Genomic DNA, 7,459 nt, shown 5'->3' with positions numbered 1-7,459 from the left:
TACAGATGGTAACTGAGGCCATGGGAGTGATGTTCAGGGAAGAAGTGCTCAGGCCAGGACCATTAACATTAAGAGGACATGCAGGGGGAAGAGAGGTCTGCAAAGAAGATTTGGAAGATGGGACTGGGAGCTGGGGAGAAACCAAGAGAGCAGTGACTCAGAAAGCAAAGGCAGGGTGTTTCTAGAAGGCCAGGGAGGCCCAGGGTCAGACATCACAGTCCTTTGGGACTGGCAGGGGCTGGTGGTTGGGTTTGAAGGAACAAGAGTCAGGCGGCAGAGGCCAAAGGAGTAGCCATTGGGGAGGAAGTAGAGGCAGGGAGTGCGGGGAGGAGTTTTAGAAGGTATGTTGGGGGTGAGGGGGTGTGTATGTCTGTCTGTCTGGTCTAAGTAGGAAAGACCATCCACAGGTCCAGCAGAGAAGCAGGAAGGGCCTACGGCTGTCTGTCTCTGGGTCTGGGCCCACCTCCATGGCCCCCTCCTTCTCCCACCGCCTGCCCTCCAAGGGCCTCCCACTTTGCTGTCCCCCTGCCAAGGTACACACCAGTCCCGCCACTTCTAGACGGGGCCTCTCACCCTCACCTACCTCCAGAGTCTGGGCCCACTCCTATCCTGGCCCTCAGAGTGGGGCGGGGTTGCACGGGGTCTTTGGGCCTGGCCTCCTGGCCTGAGCCAGCACAGAAGGACTGCAGGGGAGCCAGGCTAGGGCACTGCCCGGGGAAAGGGGAGGGGGCCTGGGTGGCAGGATTCCTAACAGGAGACTGGCTGGGGCAGAGAGCTGCGGCCCATCCCCAAGCTGGTGTGAAAACTAGGCCCTTGATGGGGATCAGATGGACCTGACTGGTCAGGGAGGGGGTGGAAGCTAAGCAGCAGGGACTCTGGAATCAGACTGCCTGGGTTCAAGTCCAAGAGCCACCACTCACCAAATGTGTGTCTTGAGCAAGTTGCCTAACCTCTGAACCCTCAGTTTCCTCATCTGAAAAGCTCTCATAGGCTTGTTGTAAGGATTAAATCCATTAATCCATGTAGAGTTTTTAGCTCTGAGTGTGAGCTGTTCTGGGGTGGGTGGGGGGAGGGAGTTCAGTGATGGGGGTGCTGGTGAAGCAAGCAGTCGAGGTACCTCTTGTGCTGGGGAAGGGGTTCCCATGGGCTCCACGCACACAGTTGCTGCAATACACACTTAGTCCCCCACGTGATCCTACCTCTGATTCTTCTGCTGCTGCTGCTGCTGCTAAGTCGCTTCAGTCGTGTCTGACTCTGTGTGACCCCATAGACAGCAGCCCACCAGGCTCTCCCATCCCTGGGATTCTCCAGGCAAGAACACTGGAGTGGGTTGCCATTTCCTTCTCCAATGCATGAAAGTGAAAAGTGAAAGTGAAGTCGCTCACTCGTGTCCGACTCTTAGCGACCCCATGGACTGCAGCCCACCAGGGCTCCTCCATCCATGGGATTTTCCAGGCAAGAGTACTGGAGTGGGGTGCCATCGCCTTCTCTGCTGATTCTTCTGACTCACCCCTTACACTTTCCTGAGCCCCCCGCCAGCCTGGTTCTGTGTGCCTCATACATCCCCAGCCTCTCTTCTTCTCCCCCTGCTGAAGGCCCTGCAGGCAGAGAGGGCTCCAGCTCCTGCACCTTTCAGCCGGCCCTAGGAGGCCAAGTCTGGCCCTGTCCTGTTGTCCTGTGGTCCCTGGTCTTCATTGGACCCTTAAGGTGGGCCTCAGCTGCCCCTCCCCAAAGCAAGGCTGAGACAGTCTTGCCACGACCCTCCATAGCCATCTGCTGTTCTACCAGTTCTTGGCCCAGAAAACTTCAAGGCAGGAAATGAGTATCTGTGTGCCATAGGTCGCAGACTTTCCTGCCAAGGCTCACCTCTGGGCAAAGAGCCAGGCCAGACGCCCAGCCAGTTCCCCATCACCCCCTGCTCAGCCTTGATCTGTCTCTGGTGGTACCTAGATATCAGTGGGTCAGCTCTGCCTGTGGTTGCCTGCTGTGTGGCCTTGGATAAATTGCTACCCATCTCTGGACTTCCTCAGCCACAAGAATCCGAAGCCAAAAAAAAGGGATTCAAGGACTGTTCTAGGAAATGTGATGGTTGGTTAAAGTGAACCGACGAGGCCCGTAACCTGCTTAGCACAGCCCTGGCAGAGCCGACGATGGCCTCTCCTGCTCCGTTTAGAGCACGGGCTGAGGAGTCGCGCAGACCTGGGTTGGGATCACAGTTCTGCCTCTTTGTGACTGTGGGCAAGTGACCTCATTTCTTCAAACCTTAAACTCCTCCTCTTTAAAAATGGGATAATGATAGTCCCTGATGACAACAGCTAACCCTTGCGGGGCTCTTACTCCATACCAAGCACTGTTCTAAGCACTTCTCACAGATTAACTCATTGAATCCTCACACCAGTCCTTTGAGATGGATAAGAGTATTGTTCCCACTGTGCAGGTGGGAAAACAGAGGCACAGAGGGGTTAACTGACTCACCCATGGTCACCTGTCTAGGAAGTGGGTGAGCTGGGAAGTGACTCCATGCAGGCTGGCTCCCCAGTCTCCCCGCTTTCCCACCATGCTTATGGGCCTCTTGGAAACAGTGACTATAAAGGGCTTAACCCAAGCCTGGCACATAGTAACGACTTAACAAATGTTAGCAATTGTTATTACTGTCACCGTGATTCTCCCACTCCTTCTAGATTTCTGTCTTGACAAGTCAGTAAGAAAACTCTCTGGGTTCCAACCACTCTAGGTTGGAGCCTGGGGAGGGCCTGAATGGAATCTTCCTCTTGCCATCCCTTCCGTCTGCCAGGCAAACTGAGGGGAGAGAGGGACGTTAGCATGGATGCGTGGCCTGGGGTGTGCAAGTCGTCTGGGGAGGGGGTGGGTGCTGGTAACTGTCCCTACTCTCCCAGGGTCTTGGTGATTCTGCACACCCTCATGCCCACCCCACTCCCTAGGGGACTGGACTCTTGGTTCTACAGTTCCTGGGAAGCCCTTCCCTCTCTTGAGCCCTTCTTTCTTTCCAGCCACCAGAGGCCTCTCTTACAGAACTAGGGTAATGAAGACCCCTCCTGCGGCCCCCACCCTTCTCCTCACTTCCACCCCCGGGGGCCTCTCAGCCCCATCCTCAAAAATCCCAGTAATTCCATGGAAATTGAAGTTACCTTAAATATTCTAATCTTATAACAATTTTGCTTCAATCAACATCTAAATGTGACCACATGTGCCCAGACCACCCAGAGGCCTGGTTGGTGGTTTGGGGTGGGGGGTAAGTTCCTAGACAGATGGAGGGCAAGAGGGCTGCTCTCAGGAATGGCCTGGTTCAGGAGGGGCTCCCTGGGGGAGAGGTCTGCAGGTCACTGAGTCCCTTCCTGGCCTGCTCACACTGAGCAATCTTCAGGCAGCCTGGGAAGCACAGGCCTGGGCGGAGTCTCCTATACTCCCTCCCAGCTGGGCTGGGGGAGGGCTGGGGGCTGGTGATGCTCAAAGGCAAGGGGAGGCCGGGGCTGGCTTCGTGGGCCTGCAGCTCAGAAGGGCTTGGTTCAAGGCTCTTTTGGGTCATCTTTTCTGAACCAGGGGCTCTGCATTTTTGTTTTGCCCTGAGTTCACACTGCCCACCCACCCTCTCTCTATGGGCCCTCCTTACTCCATTCTTACACTTAGTCAACAGTGAATAAAAATTTATTGAGTACCTGCTTTGTGCTGTAAATGATGCTAGACACTTGGGGATACAGCAGTGAACAATAGAGGCATGGCCTTGATTTTGCAAAATTACCATCTGCAGACACTCATATATCCACACACAGCAATTCTGCAAGATAATTCCCCCAGATATCATGTTCATCATAACTGCCAATTAGGGAACACTCAGCCTAGGCCAGGAAATACACATACTTCATTTTGTTTTATCCTCAAAACAGTCAGCAAGGTAGGCATTATTATCCCCATTTTCCAGACGAAAAAACTGAGGACCAGAGTTCCAATTCTTTGTCCAGAGTCACATAACCAATAAGGTTCTCTCATGAACCAGAGGGGGCAGAGCTGGGGCTCACCCTTGGCTCCACGTTTTCAACCTGTCCTCCCCATCACCATACATGCCTTCAGCTGCTTCCCCATGAATAAAAGCTCCCAGCATCGTGTCTCCAGCCCTCAACTCGGGGCTACATTTTCATTAAATGAAAGAATTCACATAACAGACACACTCCTCAAGGAACACAGGCAAACAGTCACCCAGGGAAATACAAAAACACACATATGCAACCCAGAATATACTGGAGAAGAGCGTGGTGTCCAATCCTGGGCTGTTTTGGTTCAAGTCCTGAATCTACTATGTGTTAGCTGTGTATCTCAGTTTTCTTATCTGCAAAATGGGAATAGTGATAGGGTATTGTGAATGCTCAACGAGAGATGCATGTGAAGTGCTTAGACTAGCACTGGCAGGGTCACTCTGCAATAAATATTAGCTGTTGCTATGAATAACACTGGTCTGCACTCACTCACATGCTGTCATGCTCATCACGCCATCCTCCTAGCCCTCCTCCAGCCTGGCTCGGTCCTAGATGCCCCCATGACCGATGGTCCAGGCCTCCAGAGCTGGGAGGGACAAGCAGCTGCTTCTCTCAGCATCTCCCAGAGCTATACCTGTGTGGTGGGGGGTGAGGGTACTGCTTCTCACCTGTTTTGGGTCCATCAGAGAAGGCTTCCTGGAGAAGGCCTCAAGCTCATAGGCTAACTGAGCCAGGTCGAGTCAGGAGGCTGCAGCCGTGTGCCTTGACTCCCTCCATTATTCCTTACAGCACCCACTCCCTCAACTCTGCTGCAGCGCCCTCTCTCCACCCCCTTCCCCACAGTAGAAACTTTCCTCTCCTTCTGCCAGAAGCGCAAATTGCCCCCAGGAATGTGCTGCATCCCACAGCTCCCCTGGCAGTGGCCAGCGGCCGTCCTGGGGTCAGACCTGGCCCTACATCAAAGGCTGGGGATTGGTAAAAGCGAGGCTCTGTGCCTGCCGCCACCCTCCCCTCCCTCCCACCGGCCCTCTGGCTTCCAGGGAACAGCACATGGTAGCACTTAAGCTCCAGGAGAATGGAGGATGCCTTTCCTGCACCGCCACCCCCTAGCAGCCACAATGAACTACTTGTTAGGAGACTGTTTTAATTTTACTTAATGCCATTTCTGCTCCTGGGCCTCTGTGGCCACCTCCTTCTCAGACCTGGATGCCCAGGACAAATGTAGGGGCAGCCAATCTGCCAGAGAAAGGGGTACCCTGAATCTGGAAATGTCACTGGTTGGGGGCTGGGGCAGGGACAGGACCCTCTTACATCAGGGGAAGAGGGCTGGTACTCTGGTCTCCACTCAGGAAGTGAGGGAGTTAGTTAGACAAGGGCTCAGAGCTAGCGCATCCAACTCAGGAGGTTGGATGTCTCATACTCAGGAGTATGAGAGTATGGGGTGTGAATGGAAGCCAGAGACTTCTTTGCCAATGTGCTTTTTCCAACGCCCTGGGCAGCCATGGGAGCTTTGTTTTCAAATGGTTGTGACTAAAGGAAGGGGGCACTTTCAGGCTCTGACCAGCCTCTGAGATTTGCTCCATCAGGTGCATCTTCTGGCAAATTCTGAAAACCAGGGATCCCATGGTTACTCTCTGGGATGTTAGTGGTGATCTGGAGACCCCTGGTGGCCAAAGGCTGCAGACAAGGCCTTTCCTTAGCGCTCTGCCCAGCCAGCGCCAAGCCCCCAAAGCCACCAGCATGGACTTCTCCAGCTATCCAGGCTTTTTGGGAACCCCACCTGGTTAGTCAGCCATTCCCATATAGCCAGGCAACCCTGCCCCTTCTTGTCAGGAGGGTGTGCCAGTACATCATGAATGGGGAATGGCCTAGCCTGGGGGTTATGGGGCAGGGGGTGGTCCAACCTCAGCCACAGTAAAGCAAAGGGGTATGTAATCTACAGCTAATTAATTTCAGAGGTGGGGGGAGCAGCTGTTGGGTAGCTGGGCCTTGTATGGTTGGCTCATCTGGGGAGAGAATGAGGTGATGTTCTGAATAGCTCATAGTCCTCAGCCCTTTCCCTTCCCTCAGCCCCTGAATGCACATCACACAACTGTGAAGCTGTAATTGGGAGAACTTACTAAGGGGACTTTGTTTCCACAGCTTTCCGACCCTGTAATGCTGCCCAAGTTAAATTCTGGGAAAGGAAATATCCAAAACCTCACGCCATACAAACAGCTGCTGGAAAGTAGGCTGTGGTACTAGGAGGAGAGGAAGGGCGAGGGCCCCCCTGGAGAAACAAAGGGTGGTGCAGCACACTTTTCTTGGCAGGTCCAGACACCACACGCTTTCCACATCGGGCCCCAACATTCACTCCATCAGCCGTGCTCTCATTCATTCACACTCTGGTGTGACTGCACCCAACCCCATGCTGGGTTCTGAGGATGCAGTTGACCAAAATGGGGTGCCTGCACTGGAGCCCCAAACCATATGTCTCTGGAGGGGGAGGTAAAGAGGCTTGGAGAAGAAGGGGATCCTAGAGGAAGCATCAGTTCAGTTCAGTTGCTCAATCGTGTCCAACTCTGCGACCCCGTGGACTGCAGCATGCCAGGCTTTCCTGTCCATCACCAACTCCTGGAGCTTGCTCAAACTCATGTCCACGAGTCAGTGATCTTATCCTCTGTCATCCCCTTCTCCCGCCTTCAATCTTTTGCAGCATCAGGGTCTTTTCCAATGAGTCAGTTCTTCACATGAGGCCAAAGTATTGGAGCTTCAGCTTAAGCATCAATCCTTCCAATGACTGTTCAGGACTGATTTCCTTTAGGATTGATTGATCTACTTGCAGTCGATGGGTCTCTCAAGTCTCCTCCAGCACCACAGTTCAAAAGCATCAATTCTTCGGTGCTCGGCCTTCTTTATGGCCCCCGGAAGTGATCTTACCTCCTCGTCAGCAGCTTAACCCAGCTGGAGGAGGCAGGTCGGGAGTTCTAGTGCTCTACAACTTTATGACCAGACACACTTCAAGCACAACGCTCCCCTCATCTCAGGCTTGTCCACTAACCTTGGGGAAGGTCTGGGGCTCTGTTTCACCCCAACAACCTGAATATCTGGACCTCAAGGCCAGAGGCTGTCCCCAAGAAGAGTGCTACCAAGTATGGCCTGATACCCTCTGACCCCTCTGTTTAAAAGCTACCCTAAACTCTGTGAGACTGAGAGAGGGATCTGCAGGCCTGCTCCCCCACCATCCCACAGTGTGAACCAAGCATCATGGTTAAGAATGTGGGCTGTGGGGACTTCCCTGGTGGTCCAGTGGTTGAGGATCCACCTTCCTCTGCAGGGGGCACAGGTTCTATCCCTGGTCGGGGAACTAGATCCCATGTACCACAACTAAGACCCAGCCCAGAAGAAAAAAAGGGCATGGGCTTATGGAGTCTGGCTGGGGCTTTGAACCCTAGCTTCTCCACTTACTAGCTGTATGACCTTGGGTA

The sequence above is a fragment of the Bubalus bubalis genome, chromosome 6 (genome assembly GCF_019923935.1).
Source record: "Bubalus bubalis isolate 160015118507 breed Murrah chromosome 6, NDDB_SH_1, whole genome shotgun sequence".
NCBI classification, from domain to species: domain Eukaryota; kingdom Metazoa; phylum Chordata; class Mammalia; order Artiodactyla; family Bovidae; genus Bubalus; species Bubalus bubalis.
Note: the sequence above shows the minus strand (reverse complement) of the source record.